Raw genomic sequence first — 23,070 nt, 5'->3', positions numbered from 1 at the left:
GAGGATTGATCTATGGTGCTCTCTGAAAAAATACCCTAGGCTGGTACAGTTTTAAAGGAGAAGGAAATTCTTATTCAGTGGAGGATGCAAAATGTTAGGAGTGAAAAGTCCAACAAAAAGCTGACTTTTTCACTCTTTTGCGAGTGTCAGCCCAGGGGTGTTGAAAAAAGAAAAACAAAAAGAAGAGGATCGCTCTAAGGTGCTTGCTGAAATTTTCCTTGGCCTGGGCAGTTTTCTGGTATGGCTAACATCATAGGGGGCTGGAAATTGGTCTGCTGAAATACCCAGGCCGAGAATCAGCCCCTGTACTGTCATTAGCATTCTTTCCTGCCTGCACCCAGAATAATTGTTGGCCCAGTCACAGACACACACAGCCGGTTTTGTTGTGAAAAGCAAAATCTTGTATTTCTTTGCCAAAATCAGCCACATATGCCTGCACTAGGGCTGCCACAATTATTCTGGGTGCAGGCAGGAGAGGAGGCTAAGCCTAACACACAATTTCTGGGGGCGTGCCTAACTGGGCACAACCCAGTGATTGAGACTTTCCTTCAAACCAGCTTTACAGATGTCTACTTCTTTGTCAGTAGTTGGTGCACAATTATGGCAGGGCCCTCGGATACCATTTTTATTTTGTAACCCATGTTTGTAAAATTATTGTTTGTTATAAATTAATGCAAAGTGCTGCTTAACTTTATAGCAATATAATATATACTTCTATGCTTTTTTGCCCCCAATGCCATTGACTGAACCAGCAACCCCCCCGACCCAGACCCTCTCTCTGCCACCCGCATGGGCCCCTGACCCTCCCTGCACCACCCGCATGGGTCCAACCCCCCTCTGCCACCCCCACTATGTGGTTAAGAAGGAGCAAAGCCACTAACAGCAGCAGCCAGTGGGTCTGGGCCGGCCCAGTCTGACCCTGGCCTGCTCTGGTTACTGCATCTGTCATTGAGACGTTGCACACCCAGAATGCAGCACAAGGAATTGTAAGTGTCTCTGTATGCAGAGTTGCATACAGGAGGGATGACACATGGGTTGTGACATGGGTGTCCCCTGAGATGCCCCCTTTATTGGGTTTCATTTATGACATGTAGAAAAAGGTGTGCCAGTTGATACAAGGCCCTCAAGAACCCTTACACTTAACTTATACTTAAGGGAGGCAAAAAACCCTCATTGGCCTTTAAACCGACCTTTCAGGAAAAGCTGCCTACCTTGGCCCAAACTGCCAACTGGTCTACTAAAGATAGAGAAAGCATGTAGTATAAATGCTTTAATGCTAAATGCTGTGGATGAGGGTATGGAGAAAAGGCAGTGTGACTGGGGGACATAACGTTTAAGGAGTTGGGAATTTTTCAAATATTCTACATTGGTGCCCATGTGCCCCAGGCTACTGTCCTTCATGGTGGAAATCCCTATAGTTTTTTTAACTGAATTAAAAAAACATAGAGTGTAGATAGGTGCATATGCAGGTTTTGGGGGGTAACCATTTTTAGTGACTTTGCTATATGTGGTGTGGATGAGTACAGTGACCCTTTGCACTAAAATAACATGCTAGGTTGGAGCGGTAGCTAGTCTGTAAGAACTGTAATCAAATAGCAGTAACTGTAAAAATTATATCTTTTTATGTCCTTTTAATTGCCGTATGTTGCCAACATTTATCTACGTGACATTTTATGCACAACCGGCGCATACCTGGGAACAAGATGATTCGTAAGGTATCTGACACAATATTTTATAGATGAATACATATTTATTTCTACGCGACACTCATAATTGCATAATATCATGTGAAATGCGGATCTTGAGGTTTTCTCAGCCTGCCGGATTCAGCACCTTTCTCCCCATTCTGCCATCTGAGTGCCACAAACGCTCTCTCCCAGATACACAGGTCTCTTAGCAACGCAGCTGTTTTGGATACTGCTACTTCCGAGTCATTTCTAAATATAATAAGGGTTAAAGGAGGGGTAGTGATTGGCAGTCGCTTTTATTTGCAAGGTGCTGCTGACTTGTGCAGCACCCCCTCCATTCAATATACAATGGCAATTACACGGAAAAAGAAAACTGGCAACCATTCTCCCCCCATTATTGTATCTCTACATCCCTCTGTTTGAAGACCACCTTGCACATGCCGTTGCCCCTAACAGCTGCTCTCAGTGGCATTCACTTTATAGCTCCTTAATAGAAGAAGCCCCTGATACAAAACAGAGCCAAGGAGCCTTTGACGTCAAGCTGTCTGGAAACTCTTTTCATTGCAGTTTATTACCATTTGTAGTATTAAATACTTTCCCCTTTGCTGGTTTACATGTTATAGACTTCAGCTGCATGGTGCTGTATTGTATGAAGAAGCATTTGGCAAATGTCATACTGTCTAAATGCCAGTTGGTCTTCCGAGACCTTCGGGAAAGGAAAGAGGTCTCTGCAGAAATGTATATATTTTTTATCAGGGGTGGTTCACCTTTAAGGTAACTTTTATTATGTTGTAGAATGGCCAATTCTAAACAACTTTTCAATTGGTTTTCATCATTTATTCAGGCCTCTCCTATTCATATTCCAGTCTCTTATTCAAATCAATGCATGGTTGCTAGGGTAATTTGGACTCTTACCAGATTGGATGAGATGCAAATTGAAGAGCTGCTGAATAAAAAGCTAAATAACTCAAACACCTTCAATAATAAAAAATGAAAACAAATTGCAAATTGTCTTAGAATATCACTCTCTACACCATACTAAAAGTTATCTCAAAGGCGAGCAACCCCTTTAAGTTTCTTTGTAGGTAACAAAGGTGCAATTCTGTAGTGATATTTTGAGTTTTATTAATGATATATGCCTATGTTATAACTGGAAAACCAAAGCTCAGCCTTGTAGTTTTTGAAGTATTATGGCTCTTAGCTGTGACTCCCTACTCTCCCTGACAGGTCCAATGAGGTTGACAGCAGAGAAGATGATTGAGAATGGCCCATTGTGTCTGTAATATATACTATATATAGCTCAGTACATCATATATCTATCTGGTAGCTTCCGGGGATTGGAAGATGTCTCTGTTTATTCTTGGGATAAATGTATTTCTACATGACTGGGAATTATGGTTTTGTCTGTCTTGGAAGATATTTACGACAGGTCTGGGTGCTAGTGCAAGCAGAGGAATGTAATGATTGATATTTTGCCATTTTATTTAGTCCTGCTGCACATTTTTTTCGTGCCCTAAGGGGGGCAGATAACCTACTTTTGTACAGACTGCATATTAGTGGAAATACATAAGGGCTCATGTTGCAGCACTAAAGATAAAAGTCATTATATACAGTGTGGCAGTCAAAACTCATTCAGTTGTGCTGAGTTGCCCTTGTCTGTAATTGCCAATATGCCAGTTGTGTCTACTTTGCAGAGGGTGCATGGTGCAAGAGGGCCCTTTACTTAAAACCCGTCCAGGGCAAGTGGTGTCTTCAGGGTTCACTTTGTGATTTACACCTAAAGGCACTCCTACTTTTGGCAGTTAAATGAGGTGCAAGCATCGTTACTGACACTGGCACTCTATTGGCATGCCAACATTGTCTTCTTCACAATTTGCACTTCATATATCAAACAGACCCAATCAGGGTTGCCATCGGTAATCATGGGGCTCCATACTGCTAAGTTTGCAGGACCATCCTTCAGGGGGCCTCAATTATTAGCCCAATGGTCACCTGGGACCCCTGGCTGCCACCTAGTAAAATGGAAACCCAGTAAGAATAAAAAAGCTCTTTACACACAGAGTGGTCCCACACCAGACCCCCTTGGTCATTCTCTAAAACTCCACCAATGATCCAGCCAACTCCATTCCCAGCAAGCTCTGCCCTTTTCACAACCTGTAAATCAGTTTTCTTCTTGGGGCCCCATCTACAATGGGCCCAATAAATGCAGTTCACCTCTACACTCTAATAGTGGTCCTGGATCCAATGCTTGCTCACATATTGATCATTTCAACTTGCATCTCTTGCAACTGATGTGTGGGCACACTTACACTTGAATATTGGGTAAGAATGATGCAGCACCAGTTTTAAGTTGACCATACACAGCCAGATCTGCTCTTTTGACAGGGTTCACACTTTGGCCATCCATATTCTGCCCCAAATTGGGCTGATTCGATTCTTGGCCCAACATACAGTTTATCCATAGGGGCCTACTGAGACTGCTCATAGAAGGACCTCATCAAAGTCCTTGTCCGATGGGTCTCTGTTCAGGGTCAGACTTGGCCTAGAGGACAAATGGGCCCTGCCCATCGTGGGCCCTGCTGACCCAGACCCACACCTGTCTACAACCAGCACTGCACCCTGATATTGGCCCCAATTACGCCTGCAACTACAGGACTGGTACGCAGGGGGGCCTGTAGGAGGGTTGCGGCAGAGGCGGGGGGGGGAAGCCAAGGTGGGCCTCTGACCCTCCAGTCCGACCCTGTCTCAGTCTGATGAGATTTTCTCAGTTAGGCAGGCCTGCCACTGGGCACCATACACAGCCAGATAAGCTTCCGACTCAGTCTAAAAGTTCTGGATTTGCCAGTGTATGGTCATCATTAGACAGGCTTATTGAAGTTGCAGGTGTACAAGAGAACAATGGGTAACCTGCTGTGCCACGTGTGAGACAGGTGCTCTTCCAAAGCATTCAGTATGGTGGTGAAAGAAAGCAGATCAGACAGTGTGGGTTGCCACTTTCAGGCAGCTTATGCCTCTTATGCTGATTCCAAGCAAGGATACAAAAAATAAAACCGTGTACAGCAGCCAATCGATAACAAGCCAGAAAATTTCTCTGACCCCAAATAAGGACAATCACTAAACCTTTCGGGACACATCAGACAGATATGCTTTTCCTTAGTTTCGCTGCGGCTTCTAGGTCAGGTATAAAGGATAACGGACGCTGTAATTAAACATTACTGATGTGACAGAAATGGATCTCCTAACATTATACTCTGAATATCTTAGCACTGTATTTGATCTGCGTCACTAAAGGCCTCAAATTATTATTGAACTCTATTGAAGTGTTTTGTTAACTGAAACTATGTGCAGAGCTGAATAATGTAGAAGATTCCTGTCTAGGGCCCTGCCAGAGCTAGAAAGTCACACTAGTAATGGCAGAGGCTTCACAGGCAATGGAGGGAGGGACCCTTAACAACTACTATGCCTAGGGCCACAGATGATCTTAAAGGGCCACTGTAGCTCCTTTATTTTGCACATGGATGTGACTAATTGAAATATTAAGTAGTGGTTCACCTTTAAAGGAATTGTTCAGTATAAAAATAAAAACTGGATAAGTAGATGGGCTGTGCAAACTAAAAATATTTCTAATATAGTTAGTTAGCCAAAAATGTAATGTATAAAGGCTGCAGTGACTGGATGTCTAACATAATAGCCAGAACATTACTTCCTGCTTTGCAACTCTCTTGGTTTGACTTGATGGGGGGGGCATATGGGCCATAACTGTTACTTTTAAATCTAAACTGAATGCTAAGGATCAGTTGCAAACTCAGTGAATAGTTATGTCCCATTTGGCCCCCCTTCAAGTCGCTGACTAACTCATAGTTAGAGAGCTGTAAAGCAGGAAGTCGTGTTCTGGTTATTATGTTAGACATCCAGGCACTCCAGCCTTTAATCATTACATTTTTGGCTAACTATATTAGAAACATTTTTTATTTTGCACATCCTTTCTATTTATTCAGTTTTTATTTTTACACTGAACTCTCTACATCATACTAAAAGTTAATTCAAAGGTGAACACCCCATTTAAGAGTCAGAGGTACAGTATATTTATTTAGATTTTGCATTATTTAGAATTTTACTGTTGTTACTAGCCTCACTCACTGTTTCACCCATGCCGTTATCTGCTAGTCTGGTCACAAGCTCCTTTTCATTCCCCTTAGTCATACTTGCTATCGTGTCCTGATCCAATTACAAGAATATAGAAGGGCCCAAAGCAAGGAAATCCCTGTCATTGTAAGTATTTTCCTGAATTGTTCATGCTAAAGTGGATCTTTAATTCACCAATTAATCAATCAATAAAAAATAAAATATATAATCGGAAATAGTCATTACCATATATGTATAACAGAAGTAAATGTAAATACAGATATGGGATCCATTATATGGACACCCGTTACCCAGAAAGCTTTGAATTACAGAAAGTGTGTCTCGCATATCCAAGTTTTTATAAAGTATTTCCTTTATAATCATAAAACATTACTTTGTGCTTCATCCAAAAGATATAATTAATCCTTATTGGAAGCAAAACCAGTCTGTTGGGTTTATTTAATGTTTACATGATTTTCTAGTAGATGTAAAGTATGAAGATAAAAATTACGGAAAGATCCATTAGGTGGAAATCTCCAGGTCCTGAGCATTCCAGATACAGGTCCCATACCTGTAGTTACTAATTTAAGTATATTATTCCACCAACTAGCATGTTCCCTGTTCAAACTGAGGATGCATTGCCAGATGCTAGTCGTTTATGTTTTTTGGGGCACAGGACATACCATGGCTTGCTGAGGATGGGCAGTGACCTTACAAGATACTGGCAAAGGTACTTGAACCATGGATTGTCAAACAGTGATTTAGCAAACATGTTCCTTCAACAAGCCTCAAAATAAGCGCTGAAGCCAAATCAACAAAGCAGGATTTATAGAAATCCTCTCACAAGGACACGTGAATCAGCCAGCAGATCAGTCATAGTGAGATCTCCCATGTGCTCATAAAATGGCCACCTGAGTGATGCTCAAGGGAGAGACTTGTAATTAGCACCCCTAATGCACTTATCTTTTGCCAAAAGGCAATAGGTTTGAAAGGTTATTTTATAAACTCTGATGTAACCCCACTGTGCCTGAAATGAATGGGAGAGAGCATGACCGCATCATACATTGATACATGATTTCTACAGAATTAAAGGCTAAATATGATACTTACAGGGTAGAAATTCACACAACACTCACATTTCTTAAAATGTACATAAGGAGGACCTACCTTCAGCCCATGGATTTTGTAGGTTCTGACATATGAAATGCTTAGTCCAGTCCTACAATATAGAAGAGAATATATATACATTAGTAAATCATGTGCAAGAATGGTAACAAGTCAAAATTGTCCAGTTGGAAAATGTACAGTACATGGTTATAATAGGGACAAAGGGACTCTCCTTCTTATGCAACAAGTCATATTCAAAAGCATATTGGAAGTAACCAAGCAGTCCAAACCTATATTAAAGCACAAGACAACAGGCCATAAAACAAAAGTTGATTAATATATATATATTTTATATTTTAATGAGCTAGATTATTTTTTATTGGTATGGGATCCGTTATCGAAACCCGTTATCCAGAAAGCACTGAATTCTCGATGGCCATCTCCAATAGACTCCATTTTATCCAAATAATCCAAATTTTTGAAAATGATATTTGTCTATGTAATAATAAAATAGTACCTTGTACTTGATATAAACTAAGATATAATGAATCCTTATTGGAAGCAAATCCAGCCTATTGGGTTTATTTCATGTTTCAATGATTATCTACTAGACGTAAGGTATGCCTATCTCTGCTATAATAAAGATGGCAGATAGGGGTAGTTTATTGAGAAACTTATTTGTATTTATATAATGAATACCTAGGGATGGGTGATGTAAAGCTACAATGAAATGCCTGCATGTTGCAACTTGGAATACCTGGAAGCAGTAAAAATGCTGTTTACTAGAAGATTATGGGTCAAAGACGGTTCAGAGGATTAAGCTGGGATAGCGTGTAAACTCCACCAGTTTAGTCTATAGGAAGTCAAATTGGGGCCTGTGTTCACCACTCTGAAATACACATCAATGTTTGTATATCTCCAAGTCATATAATGCACAAATCCATCACATCTTGTACACAAGTCTGCTGCTTGCGTGCCATCTACAAAGCCTCTGAATATGTTGGACTTGTTGGGAGCTTACAGAGGTGAGTGAAAAGTGAGAATAACACCTTCCTGGAGAATGTAGCACTCAGGAGAGCAAGAGAGGAGACAAACAGAAGAACGACGATTTACTTCTTGGTGTTTGGGTGTCACTTTTCACAAGTTACAGCTTCTGGGGCTTTCTCTTGTGTCTGGTGGGAACAGCACTAAAGCACAAGCACGTAAGACTCTAATACTTGTTGGGATACATTCCTTGTGATAAAGGGAAGGTCATAGGCCAACAATATTCTTTATCCATGTGTGTTCCTAAGGAAGCAGTCCTAGTGATTCACTGCAGCACCTGCCTGTCATTTTATGATTTTATGTTGTTATGGGTGTTGAGAAAGCACCTCATGCAACAATCTATGCTGCATTGTCCACCTCCTTATTACTGCTATTAGAGTTCATGGATAACCCATTGCTTATCAGATCATTTGCTTTATTGGCCCTGAGATTAAGCTGCTAGCTTTCTGAATTAAAGTGACTAACTGGACCCTTTCTGTAACCCCTGCTGAGTTACTCTATTGCTATTGCCTACCAGATCGGCCTATTGAATTTATCATGGGACCTGAAATAGAATTCATTATTTGCTGTCATTTTATTGCAGTGTCAGACAGGGCCCACCAGTGAACCTAATATCCAGGCCCACTTAAAGCAATTAGATGTAGACAGTTCTGATGGTAATTACTCTAGCATGGGGCTCCTAATGACCTGGGCCCACAAAGACATCTTATGGAGAAAGCGCTGCATTTTACCCTAATACACTTGTTCACATGGTAAATGTGCTGCTGTTATTCAATTGAGGGACCTAATCTCAAACAGGAAATTACAGATGTCTAATCCTGACTTCCATGGAGAGAAAGACTCTTGAAAAATATGAAAAGTGCTTGAATGCAAATTTGGACAAAATGTTATCGTTCGGAATCTGCACGAGGTCAAGCTAATTTACTTGCTTTCAATAAAGTATCCAGAAAGATTGTGGTGCTACACTTCTAAGTATTCTCATTCTCATATATTGCTACTAATTCTATGCGCAATGGCTCCATACACAGTATTGGTATTATATTCATTTATATTGCTATTAAATCTATGCGCTCTGGGTCTATGGAAAGTAAAGTCTAAATGATGTATTATTTTCACTTATTGATATTGCTGCTAATTCTATGCACACTGCTGGAGGCACAAGGATCACAGAAGGAAATTTACTGTATGTGGACGTCCTCTTGCTTGTTTCCATCTGTGAATTCTTTGTTATTCCTTATTTGTGGAATGATTTCTGCCCTGCCAAGATCCTGGGTTTGGGTACAGATATCTTCTGCTAAATCAGCTCAGAGTTGGGGGTAATTGTTATGCTTGGGGGAAAATAAAGGCAGGATAGGCATGATAAATGCAGGGCCAATTTTATCCCAGAACTCATGGCAGGGTAATGTAGTATTGGTTGCATGTAGAATATCCAAGACCACATAAAATAAATAAGATCATTCTTATTAATAATATACAGCAGGATAAATGAAGTAACAATTCCATGTATATCGTCCCCAGAACACATGGCAATTTCATCTATAATACCCAAAAACACCTGGCAAGTTAAATGCAGTGCCAATTTCCCTTTTATTCCTGCAGGGTAGGAAAAATACAATGCTGTGCCATATAAAATAAGCACATGGTGAGTTAAATGTGTCATCAAAACATGTATAATATTTCCCAGAACACATAGCAAGATAAACAGAGCGCCATTTCCATGTATAAATACCTCCAACATCATATGGCAGAATCATTTAAGTGTCATACCTAGATCGTTTGTATTGTAGGAATCTCAACTGGAGTTGGCTTAAGGTTCCCGTAGACGCCAGGCGTAACTTCGCCACACTTCGCCGCACTTCGCCACACTTCGCCACACTTCGCCAGGCGTAGTTTCGCCAGCGCTCTGCAAATCCACTAAAATCCGAAGTTGCGCTCAGGGGTAGCGTAAGGTTGCGAAGTTGCGCTAGCGTTGATTCGCTAAGCGAAGCGAAGTTACGCTAGCGATGGTTAATTTGCATACAGCGCCAAATTCAAATTTCAATGGAGGAATATGTAGCAGCACTACAAATGCCTGGGAAACCTTCAAAACATCAAATAAAATTTTTATTTTGCCCTACACATGTGCCCACTGTATAGTTAAGTTGCCATGAGTTAGGAAATGTAGGAGGGAAGGAGGGGAGCCCCCAAAAAAATTTCGATCTTTTTCAGCCTATCACCCATAATTTAGAAAAAACGCCAGTGTTTTTTGGGACTTTTTTTGAAGCAATCCCTATCTACTCTATTGCGCTTCGCCTGGTCTGAGGTGGCGAAGGAAGTCTAGCGTAAAAGGTAGCGTTCAGTACAATGCGCATGTTAGTGAATTTGCATAGTTACGTCCGTTGCGCAAATTCGCCAGGTGTAAGGGTGCGAAGTAACACTAGCGAAGTTACGCCAGCGTTCGTTAGTGAATTTGCGAAGTAACAAAAATGCCCAACGCTAGTGAATTGACGCTAGCGTTAGGCGCTTCGGCGCTTAGTGAATTTGCCCCAAAGATTTTTGTGAACGACTGATTTTAGCAAAATCCGACCAATCCGTCAAATTATCGTGAAGTTAGTGGGAATCGAACGATCATACATCTTATGATTTTTCGTCTCCATCTGTCAGAAAATTGATCGGCAAGGTTAAAAACAATTTATCGGTCCCAGTGAAATCTATTTATGTTTGCAGAGCCAAGCAGGCAGCTACCCTCAGTTTTCCTGGCAATATCTCCTGAAATGGTCTTTTTAGTTGATGGACAAATCGTACATTTAAACGATCGTTTGGAGAGAATCGTGGTCTTACGATAACAAAAAGATCTTTTAAAGATCTTTACATCTATGGCCAACTTTAGCCTCCCCTAGTCTTTATTAAAATCCACCTATGTCTGTCTTAGATCTGCAGGTACTCCTGTCTTCTATCTTCCTCCTGGTCATTACTCCAGCCAGGTGTCTGATATCTCAAGGACAAGTATGTGAGTCTGCTTTTTAACATCTGGCAGCATCCAAATAATAGGCCAGATTTAATTCATTAAGAAAAAGGTTTATCACATGAAAACTCATGGACAAGATTCAATTTGAGATGCAATTCAATTCAGAAAAACATATCTCGCAATGTATCACGTGAAAACTCTATTGAGGTCTAGGAGAAAAAACTGGAACTAAATTTGGAGAACAGTTTTTCCCTCGATTTAAATCTTGTCCGTGAGATTTCATGTGATAAACCATGAGATATCTTTTTCTCACTGAATTGAATCAGGCCCAATGTGTAATTCCAAAATTGACATTGTGGTTAAGTCATAAACAGAGAAGCTAAAAAAGGGCCCCATATCAAATCCTTCATAGTATCTCACCTAGAATATTCTGGCTTCTAATAAAGAACTGGAGGACCTCCTTTATGATAACTGGTTGTGCAATTTGAGATTGTCTTCAGTAGAAAAAAGGAGCATACAAAGTGATTTAATGACCTTGCAGACATATAACAAGGGTCTCTACTGTAACCCATACGCAGAACTTCTAATCAAAAGAGCTTCTCAAAGACATGAGAATGACTGGAAGAAAGGAGCTTTCATCTTACACCACATGAAGGGTTTTCACAGAAAGGGTAGTAAAGATATGTAGTGCCATAGGCGTAGTATCTGTAGCTTAAAAAAATTGGATATGCGCTTAGCAATGCTATATAATAAAGTTGAAGTGTCTCTGCGTCCAGTCCCTGTGTCCGTGGGATTGCTCTACTGCGCATGTGCCCCACGGACCGTCTCTGGCGAATTTTCTACATATGTTCTAGCGCCCGTTAATTTAACAGGCTTAATGTCTAGTATATAATAATACTAAGGGCACATTTACTAAAACTCAAATGAATCTAATTTTTTTATGAAAACAAATCCAACCAAACTCCCTTCCACGATTTGAACTCATTGATCAATAGTTTTCATTGGAAAAATCGGAGCGACAAAACACCACAAAAAAAAACCATCATCAATTTGTATTGTATGAATTGTCCCCGGAATCAAACGATCTTTCCGAAACCCTGACTTTATCGAATTATCCAGCGATGATCACAATGTCAAGAAACAACTTCAGGGACATCTGCCATTGACTTCTACATGACCTCGACAGGTTTGAGATGGCGCATTTTCGGATTTCGGATTTTTGGGTATGGAGTATGATAAATTGCTAAAAATTTTAGTTTTTATTTTTCCGAAAAAAAATTCAAGTTTTTCCCCTACAAACCTCGACCAGAAAAAAATCGAGGTTTAATAAATGGTCCCCTATAATTGTTATATATAATAACAATGTTGCTGCAACGTTAATGGAGCATAGACTATGACAACCTATTTGAAGTCCAAAATGGAATTTCCCCCTTGATTTCAGTAGACTTCAAGTGGTTAAAATATTTTTCTGGTTTCCTTTAGGGTTAGAATAATGGCTGAACTTGATGGATGCACGTTTGTTATGGACCTAATGGCTATGTAACTAATATCTTCTTTTCAAGAGCATGTCAGGGACCCTTTGAAGTAACCCAAGAATATACTGTCTCACTCAAAATCATTCATTTTAATTCATGCAAAGAATGAGGTTTCTTATTTAACAGGTAGACAAATAAGTAAAAGTATGTATAAATGGCCAATGGAGTGAAAGAGGAATTAAAAGGTAAAAACATTTTTTTTGCTCTCGTTTACTTATATAGAATTGCTACACAAGCTTCTACATGTGAAAGGAATAAACTGGTCATACAGGTTCATTCTGAACTGCAAGAGGGCACCAAGGCCTATACCGCTTCGTCCGAAAAATTTCATTTTTTATACCGGGTTCCTTTTTTTTGGTGCCGGCGTCCGTTTTTTGGACGCCAGCGCATTTTCGCCAAAAAATTCTCACCAGCGAATTTTCGTTGCCGTTTCGCAAATTTATTCGCTGGCGGCGAATCGCGCAAATTCGCCGCAAATTCGCACCTGGCGAATAAATTTGCCCATCACTACTAAACACAAATATAGATTATGAAGTGGAGAATTCACATTAAAGTTGAGAATAACCTTAGTTTAACTTTCAGCATGATGCAGACTTTAGTACAGGTATAGGATCCATTATCGAAAGCCCCTTATCCAGAAAGCTCTGAATAAGAATAATAATTTAAAAAAAAGATATCCTTTTTCTGTTTATTGATAAAACAGTACCTTGTGCTTGATCCCAACTAAGAAATAATGAATCCTTATTGGAGGAAAACCAGCCTATTGGGTTTAGTTAATGTTATTATCAAAATATTTTTTCGTAGACTAAGGGGGTTATTTAACATAAGTTGAGTGTTAGAGGTTTTTTTTTTTTTACCTCAAATGAACTCGAATGACCTCGAAACTCGAAGGGTATCTTATTTAAGATTTATATAATGCGATCAAATAGGATAGACCGTACAAATCGAATTTGAACGCAACTCGAATCGAGTTTTCTACTGAAAAAAACTAGAAAGTCAGGAAGGCTATTAACATCTTCATATGGGAAAACAGACCTCTGCCATTGATTTCTGCATGAACTTGACAGGTTTTAGGTGGTGACCTATCGAATTCGGTATGATAAATCTCTAATTCGAATTAGAGTTTGGTTTTTTCCAACTCGAAAATGTGAGTTTGACCAAACAACCAACACGAAAATTAGAATTTACCATTTGAACCTTATAAATCTGCCCCTAGAATTATGGTGACCCAAATTACAGAAAGACCCCTTATCTGGAAAAACCCAGGTTCAGAGCATTCCGCATTCTATATCTGTATTTAAAGACATACTGACATACTGACAATGTGGATAAATCATAAACAGAGACGCCTCTAAGCTAAAAAGAGCCCCGCCATAAGTACATTTTGAATACATGCCTTGATAGAATAGGGCCTAGAATATTGTGGTTAGCGCTGCTACAAATATAAAAATAATATAATAGATATAGAACTGGAAGACACACTTTATGATAACTGGTTGTGCAAATTGTGATTGTCTTAGTAGAAAAAAACCCTTGAAGTAGAGAACAACCTTAAATTAACTTTCAGTATGATGCAGACTTTGGTATTTAAAGACAATTTTCAAAAGGTATTTGTGGGTTTTTTATCGTATTATTTAACAACAATTCAGTTTTGTTTATCACACGTGTTGCCATTTATCCTAAGGCCAAGCGGTGCATTCAGCTCTGTTGTGCTTTATGGCTGTTACTGAATCTGTATAATAAGGCATTAATTATGTCACAGGTCTTATGTGAAACTCATTGTTTAAAACACTGTAGCCTGAAGGGCAATAGCACACACAGCCTTTTGATTGCCACAATCTTCTCCGAAAATTGGGACATAATTAGAAGAGATGATGACCAATATTTCTTCAATTTTCAAAGCCCAAATTCCTTTGTGCCTCGCTTGTGCAAACAATATGTTTCTAATTAGAGGCAGTTTTGATGGAAAAATAAAAAATTGTACAGGAGAAAAATATACTGTAAAACATTTCATTCTCAGGCAACAGATTAGGGATTCCTATAACTGCTGAACATTATATAGTGAATAAAGTACCCTCTATTGCAAAATATATGGATGTTATAAGTCGCAGAGGAGTTCCATGACCATATGAAAGCATGAAGTCAAAGGCCGAGTGCTTTTATACAGATCACGGATTTTAACATTTTTTATACGGTCATGAATTTTAATATAAAGGTCGTATACAGCTGCATGTGCAGTAGGCTTAGTGCAATTTTGAGTGTGTGTTTTTTACCCACAATACAGCATTCCCCCCATGCTTCTAGCATCATTGCATTTGCCAATGGGTTTTCATTTTTAATTATTTGTGTTTTTTGCGTTATTAGCTTTTTTCGACAGCTCTCCGGTATGTTTTTTAAGCAACCTGGTTGCTAGGGTCCAAATTACCCTAGCAACCATGCACTGATTTGAATGAAAGACTGGAATATGAGTAATATTACTGGTAGAAGGATGAGTAATAAAAGTAGCAATAACAATAGATTTGCAGCCTTACAGCGCATGTGTTTTTAGGTGGGATCCCTGAACCCTATTTGAAAGCTGGAAAGAGTCAGAAGAAGTAGGCAAATAATTAAAAAAACTGTAAAAAAATAAATAATGAAGACCATTTGAAAGGTTGCTTAGACTTTGCCATTCTATAAAATCTAACTTAAAGTTGAACCACACCTTTAAAGAAGAATTCAGCCCCCCATATAATAAAAGGTGAGAGCTCCAGTAATGCCCCTAATACTTTTATTACCCCTCGTTGCAGAGTAAGCGCAGCGGAGCTCACGGGCGCCATCTTCTTCTTTTCAGTAATCTTCGGGTCTTCTTCCTTTCCTTTGGCTATTTCCATCACTTTCAGTGCATGCGCAGTTCTCCGGAACTGTGCATTCGCTGATATGGCGTTTGCTTTTCGAAGATTACCAAAAAGAAGAAGATGGTGCCCGTGAGCTCCGCTGCGCTTACTCTACAATGAAGGGTAATTACAGGATTAGGGGCAATTACTGGAGTTATCACCTGTGCGGGTGGTTCTCCTTTAAAGGAGAACCAAACCCCCCCAACTAATGAAAACCCCTACCCCCACCCTCCATAGTCCACCCTCCCTGTTCCCCCCTACACCGGAGTTTATACCTGCAAATGCCCTTAAGCCTTTAATTACCCCTTGATGCAGAGTCAGTGAGTGCAGTGGAGCTCACGGGGGCCATCTTCACTGCTTCGGGAATCTTCAGTAATTAATCACCGTATCGGCGCATGCGCAGTTGTAGCAATATTCCGGTCCCAAACAACTGCGCATGCACCAAAGCCATGGAAATTGCCGAAGGGACCAGAAGATTCCCGAAGCGATGGGAGATGGCGCCCGTGAGCTCTGCTGCGCTGACTCTACATCGAGGGGAAAATAAAGACTATGGGGCATTTACAGGTATTAACACCTGTGTGGGGGGAACAGGGAGGGGGGACTATGGAGGGTAGGGTTTAGGGGTTTTCATTAGTGGCTTTTGGTTCTCATTTAAGGCAATATGAGGTACACTACATACTGTAGCTACGGTTGCCACCTTTTCTGGAAAAAAATACTGGCCTTCCTATATATTTATTTTTTCCCTATTAATAACTTTGGGATCAACCATCATTTTTATCTGCCAGGCTGGTAAAACACCAGACAGGTGGCAACCCTATATACAGCACATGCAATGGGGAGGATGATTGGGGAGTGGGCCCTTGAGATCACAGCCCCACTGGGCCTTGGACACCACTGTCCACCACTGAGCCTTTTAATCATTATTACATAATATTTAGAAATCATATTTAGAGTTGCACCAAATGCTAAATTCATGGATTTGGCCAAATACTGAATCATCCACAAAACATTATTCCGAATGCTGAAATGCAAACTCTAATGTCACTAAGCACTGCCAGGGAAACAGTAAAAGCCACATGGAATTAAGGATTCAGGTTTAGCTGAACAGTACGAATTTGTCTGAATCTGAATTATGCCCTGGGATTTGGTAGAATGCTGAACCTGGTGTATTCCTAATTGCAGCAATGCATAATAGTTGACTTTCTGCTGCTGCATTTCTCAGTCAGGATGAATACCTGCTTCCAAAGGTGCCAGACACACACATCAGGGCCAGGGCAGAGAAGCTTATGTCTCCTACAAAAGCATCTTGGGAATCTGTTATTCACCATCTTGCACGAAGTGACATGGTATGGATGCGGCAGAAGTGCTAAAGTTTCGTATCTGGGCCACTAAGATTTATTTGCCTCTCATTCAAAAGCTGTCAACCGTTGGCCGATGTCCGGTATATGTTATAATGTATAGAACACCATTATACTTTTAGAGCAATATATACAAATAAATTAAAAGAAGGAGGTAGGAAGCAAATCTCTTATGATAATGTGCCTTGCCTAAATACATAGGTCTTTGTGTTCAGGCTTGGATTTTCCATGCATATGTTTGCCGAGAATAAGCAACACTTTACCTACATCAGAAAGGGGTGGAATGAATCACAAGCAGGGCTATTTGAACAAGACTTACCTTTTTATTATAAAGAAGCCTGTTAGTGTCGGAAGGAGGCATTTGCAAAGCTGGTGCTGATAAATACAAGCACAAAGCACCCACCGTGCCTCAAAGGTGCAACTCTTTAAACTCCCTGTATTGCGCTTAAAGCGCTAGTACAGTGGTGGTATCTGGGTAGGATGAGGATGCAGCTGAAGTAGGTGCCCAGGGGCATTCATTCACCCACAGGAAAGGTTGCCACAGTAAGGGTCTCATTTATAAACAGGCAACGTTTCGGGCATGGTCTTGCCCTTTCTCAAGCCTGCCTGATAGGCTTAAGAAAGGGCAAGACAAGGCCCGAAACGTTGCCTGTTGGTTACTGACCAATAAACACAAACTTTCACATTTTGCAACTAAGAGGTGCTGCAGTTTTTTCTCTTTTCTGCTATATATTTGGCCCCTGGCAAGGGTCTGTAGACTGCTCTGCACTCTGACCGAAAGGGACTCTTGTGAGGTGGTTGAAGCACACACATCTGTATACTTGGGTCTCATTTATAAAAACTGGGCAAATTAGCACCCGGGCAGTAACCCATAGCAGCCAATCAGTGATTAGCTTTTTCCAGCCAGCTGAAGGTTGAGCAGTGAAAGCAATCATCCGTTTGGTAGCCATGGGTTAATGCCCAGCAGAGGCAGGCCTAGCTGGCCGGGAGACCTAGGCAACCCAGCAAGCCAGCTCGCCCCCCATCCCCATCTCATGTGCATGCATGAGTGCTCGCGCATGCGTGACAACAGCTTTCGAGAACACATGCGGCAGGGGCATTGTCAGGCGCAAGTCTAGTGCTTGGTCCGGTCTAGGAGTAGGCAGAAGAGGTAGCTACCCAGCACCCCCCAATAGTTGCGCCCTAGGCAGCTGCCTCTTCCCCTAGTTTTGGCCTTGCTGCCCAGGTGCAAATTTGCCCAGTGTTTATAAATGACCCCCCACGATGTTCTAAAGTTCTGTGTTTATAACTTACTTAGTATAGGCCTCTTTTTTACTGAAGGGCAAAATTTTGGACAAATTAGTGTAGACTGTGCTTGAGTAGCATTAGGAGATACCTGATAAAGAGGGTTATGTAATAAAATGCACTACGTTTGCCCAGGAGCAGTAACCCAGAGCAACCAATCAGCATGTAGCATTTACTGGTCACCTGTTTAAAAGCAAACATCTTATTAGTTACTACTCTAAGGCAAACTTAGTGCCTTTTATTACATATGGGGGATAGTGTTTACACTCTGCAGAAAAAGGGACACTATTTGGAGACATGTTGAATACCAAAAAAGCCTATGATTTCCTATGATTTCTTTGCTGCTTTATTATTTAACAGGTCATATACAGTATAGATACAAGGGTCAATGGATGGAGCAAAGCTAACCCTATGGCCCTCTACTGCTTTGTTCATTCATCCTGTTATATGACTATAAGTGATCAGTACTGTAATATGCAGTATGTCTGCTAGGCAGAGCCGGGCCAAGCCAGTCAGATGCCCAGGCAACCTGGCTGGCCACCTCGCCCCCTCCCTTGTGCTCGCTCCTTAGCGCACCGACATCATGCGTGCTCCATCGCACGCTGACATCAGGAGGGGGCACCAGAGAGGGTACATAGTGTGTGGAAGAGGGCCCAGGATAGGGGTAAGTGGTTGGAAGAGGTAGGTGCCCTGTGCCCCCTTCAACTTTGTGCCCTAGGCACCCGTCTCTTCTGCTTACCCCTAGTTCCGGCCCTGCTGCTAGGTAACTTCTACTGCCATCTATATCCCTCCTCCACCCTCCAAAAGCGTAACCCATAATTAAAATAAACCATGCTAAACACCGTGGGCTGATAATGAGCCTATTCTCATCACTTGTTGTTCAGAGTTCTGGATACAGCTTGTCAGCCTTGTAAGTGATGTCCCTAGCAAGTCCAATTTGCAGTGGGTGGGGGGGTTTCAGGCTTTGCGGTGCAGGTTGGACAAGTAGACGTTTTGCTAGAAACAAAATTATTATGGTACTGGCTGTGTACCTTAATTAGTAGGACAACAAAAGGCAGAGCATCTGCAGCCTTGCATTTATTAGATATCATAAGCTGACCGAACAAATATCAGTTTTATAATTGTTTTTAAATGACAACATTAGAGAGCAAATGAGATCCAGGTACAGCAAATACAGAGAGTGCAATGCTTTTACTGCTGCGGTAATAATTGTCTGTTATTAACAATATCTCTCTCTCAAAAACACTATCACAATGTTATTACTGCAATCAGGCACAATTATTCACAGGCTGGCACAAGTGCAAAGTGCAAGATCACCTGCACGCACTTCAAAGATATTCACCAAGATATTTGTGCCCTGAAATTATCACTTGCCTTGAGGAGGATATCCCCCAACACACACAACTGACAATGATGCTGAAATTCTGGGAAAATGCTGCATTGTGTTTGAAAAAAACATTGTACTTTGTATGCGTCTCGTCACTCTGTACTTAGTGGCACGTTCATCATAAATGACCCCTATAGATTGGAAGAATTGCCTGTGGGTATTCTGTATTATACTTCAGTGAACACTGGTATAAATTAAATGTAAACATCAACATTCTGATCACAGTCCATGTCAATATCAAAACAACATTGGCAAGTTACCACTAAGTAATGGAGGGAAAACATGCACGGGGGGGGGGGGGCAGAGGGGGGTTGTGGCTTGGGTGGTGGGTCCCTGGAGGTGGGTTAAGGGGGGACAGGAGACCTGGGGGTTGTGTGTGGGCCCCTGATGTGGCAGCAAAGGTGGGCCAGGACACCTCCCGTCCGACCCTGTGTTTGTCTAACAGTAATGCAAAAATGTAAGGCAAAACAGAAGGTCATTGACATGTATATTTCTTTGAATAGATGTATAGGTATCAGTGATATTTATATTTTTCATTTGCTGGGCAGAGAACTGCCTTAAAGTTGACTATGTACACAGCAACTGGGTCATACAAGCTGAGGGCCCCTTACGCCCCTCAGAAGCTAGTTTAATCACACCTTGGATTGCCACCTTTTCCAGAAAAAAATACCGGCCTTCCTATATTTTCTTTTTTCCCTATTAATAACATTGGGATCAACCATCATTTTTGCCGACCAGGCTGGCAAAATACCAGCTAGGTGGTAACCCCAATCACACCAGAGTTGAGCAGCCAACACAGAAGATGAGACACACTTCCATAGTGATATAAAGTCTGAAATGATATCTGGCCTAGAAAAACTTCTCATTTATAAAGTTACTTAGGAGTAAGGAGTTTGCTTATTAATTGGCTGAAATGGTCATTTTGTCATAAAGTCACCGAGCTGAAGTCTAACCTGGAGATTGGGATAGATTAACACCAGCCGCACATTGAATGATATTGTTAGAAGTCTGCCAGATACTGCCTAAATTGCAAACTGGCCATGGCTGGTTTGTGTAGACCACCTGGGAGGAAGTTTCTGCAGACTGTCCTTCAGTTATGTTGATAAACAGTTGTTCTGTATGGACATTTAATCTATCTGTGGGGACCTAGAAATGATAGGTGCTGCACCTTCCTCCTTCTTCTCTAGAGATGGTCCCTGTATCAGTGGTCTGATTTGTTGGATAATCTGATAATAGAGGCCAATAGGCAGATGAAGAGACAATGATCAGGTTCCAGAGCTTTGGTCCTTTGTGAAGATACTGAACACAAAGTTGTTGCAAGTCCATAATTATTATGAGCCCTGTGATGAGAAGTATAGAAGGAGTTACTATTTAAAGATAGACAAATTTGGCAAGGATGATCATCAGCTTTATACAACAAGGCCCTCCTGTGAGGAACATGGAAACAAGATTGCAAGCTCTTTGCATTAATCCTATATATCAGTGAAGAATTTACAGCAGTAACAGATTCACCCTTTTGTGTACATCTTCTCTTAAGATAGTTATCTGGGATGCAGCACTTTAAAATCCAGCTCTTAAGGTTATTTGCTAAAATCAACATTCCTGCCTTTCTCTACAGAGGTTTTGTATATGGACAATGGGATTGGAAATTGATTGGAGCAGCACTGCAAAAGTGTGTACATAAAGCATCAGTCTCCTTTGTTAAATGACGTTGGCTAGGACTGTATCCAACAATTACAGCAAATAAAAAGCCACCACAGCTGCTAGCGCTCGGCCACAGCCGTATAGATGGAAAGCGGAATGTAAAAAAAAAAATCAACCTTTTTAGCTGTTATTCACCTTGCATAATGCAGTGTGAAAAGTGCAAAAAAAGTAAATGTTTTGCATTGTGCACACTTTGTTCTACTCTTTAGGAATTGCTGCAGGTCTATGTGCTCCTCTTCTGTCATTTGCCCCACCAATATAATGCTGACTGTATTAGTTAGTAAGGCATTGGTTAGGGGCTGCAGGGACAGGATTGGGATGAGCTGGTTGGACACTGGAATAAAACCCAGTGAGCCCCAGCACTTGTGGGTTCCGCCGACCCAGACCCACTCCCGGCTCCCTGCCAGATACCTTTGGTGCTCCACTCCAAACCTGTTCTCAGCTGCAAGGATGAAGTAGAAAGCATGCAAGGTGGCACAATTGGGGATGGGGTGTGTTTAGGGGCCTTTTGGTGGAGGCCGCCAGCAACTAGAAAAGTTTGGGGCCCCAGTGGGCCCCCAGACACCCACTCCAACACTGGGGAGGGGCAGCACATAGATGTTCCCCTAACCCACTCCCTACCTGCATCACAGGGCAGGCCTGTGCCCCCTAACACTGCTTTCTGTACTGAAAGATGTTTCACTTAACAAATTTGGGGCACAAATGTGTTAAGGGACTCACTCTTGCACCCCTTTGTGCTCTAGCACCTGTGCACTTACCTAAATGACCCCCCATTGTGTTATTGTAGGCCTACAGTATGTCTTTTTTCAGTTTTCCAACCCTATTAGACCTATTCGCTTCAATGTTTCACACAGAGTCCACTGCTGTCTACAGTCACAGTAATGACTACAAATGTCAGTATGAGTTGGAACTGAAGTGTCACATAGTAATCTTAGATCTGGTTGCTAGGGTCCCCCATTCCTTAACAACTAGGCTGTGGTTTGAATTGCGGGCCTGAACAGAAAGCAATAAAAATCTAGCTGCAGTACTAGTCTGTTTTGTTTTTATTGAGGTCTCTAACTCCAACAAGTCAACATTCTAAAGTTCAAGCTGTAGAAGCACTCAACATAAGGGCAAATAAGGCCAGCTGCAAATATCAGAAATATCAGAATATCAATCTCCACATCATATTACAATTTCATTTGAAGATGAACTCTCCCATAGCTCCTGCTAATTATCCATCTCAGCTACAAATTGGGTAACTGTGTAGCTTGTGTGCTGTAGCCCACCCACCATATACATCTTCTGGAGGTTGACTCAGCAAATTTGTTGCCAGTTTGAGCGTGTCTGTTTCCACAATGGGCCACTGGCCAGATTTCAGATGACTTTCTAATGGCAGCTGCTGCCTAAAACATGCATGAGAAGGGGAAAATATACCTTGCCCACGGGTACTAAATGCTTATTAAAGGAAAACGCGGAAAAAAAAACATGAATGAAAAAAAACGTACTATTTTCTGAAACCTCTGATAGTTTGAATTTATTAAACAGTTGCCTGAAAAATAAAAGCTGGTGAGGTTGTATAGGGGAATTTGGACCCTAGCAACCAGATTGCTGAGATTGCAAACTGGAGAGCAGCTGAAAAAAAAAAGCTAAATAACTCTAATCATTATTATTCATTATTACTAATCATAACAAATGAAAACCGATTACAATTGCCTCAGAATATCATTCTCTACACCATACTGAAAGTTCATTTAAAGGTGAATAACCCCTTTAATTGTGATGCTATGGTTTGTGTTTCCAACCTAGCTGGTACCATCCCAAACGGCTCTTCATACCTGGGCATTAGGTTCCATCACAGGTACTGCAGTAGTTGTGCTATAAACAGCTATTGATCCACAGAAATGCCACTGTGAAATATTTTTCTATCCGTCACATTTGGTAAATAGATTTTCAGTTTATTCTGAACATAAAATGATGTGAGAATGTGTTTCCGATCTATGTCAAGAATCTATTTTGGAGCAGGAACCAGTGCCACT

General features: G+C 41.1%; 1 protein-coding gene across 1 annotated transcript in view; it reads right to left on the bottom strand.

Moving 5' to 3' along the window:
- dag1.L (dystroglycan 1 L homeolog) overlaps positions 1-23,070 on the bottom strand; it is a 160,888-nt gene that overhangs the window by 114,001 nt on the left and 23,817 nt on the right. Inside the window, exon 2 of the mRNA XM_041589212.1 lies at positions 6,981-7,032. The gene's annotated coding sequence lies outside the window, so the exon portion shown is untranslated. The remainder of the gene's footprint in view (positions 1-6,980; positions 7,033-23,070) is intronic.

The sequence above is a fragment of the Xenopus laevis genome, chromosome 4L (assembly GCF_017654675.1).
Source record: "Xenopus laevis strain J_2021 chromosome 4L, Xenopus_laevis_v10.1, whole genome shotgun sequence".
Classification (NCBI taxonomy): domain Eukaryota; kingdom Metazoa; phylum Chordata; class Amphibia; order Anura; family Pipidae; genus Xenopus; species Xenopus laevis.
This window is presented reverse-complemented; position numbering and strand designations above follow the sequence as displayed.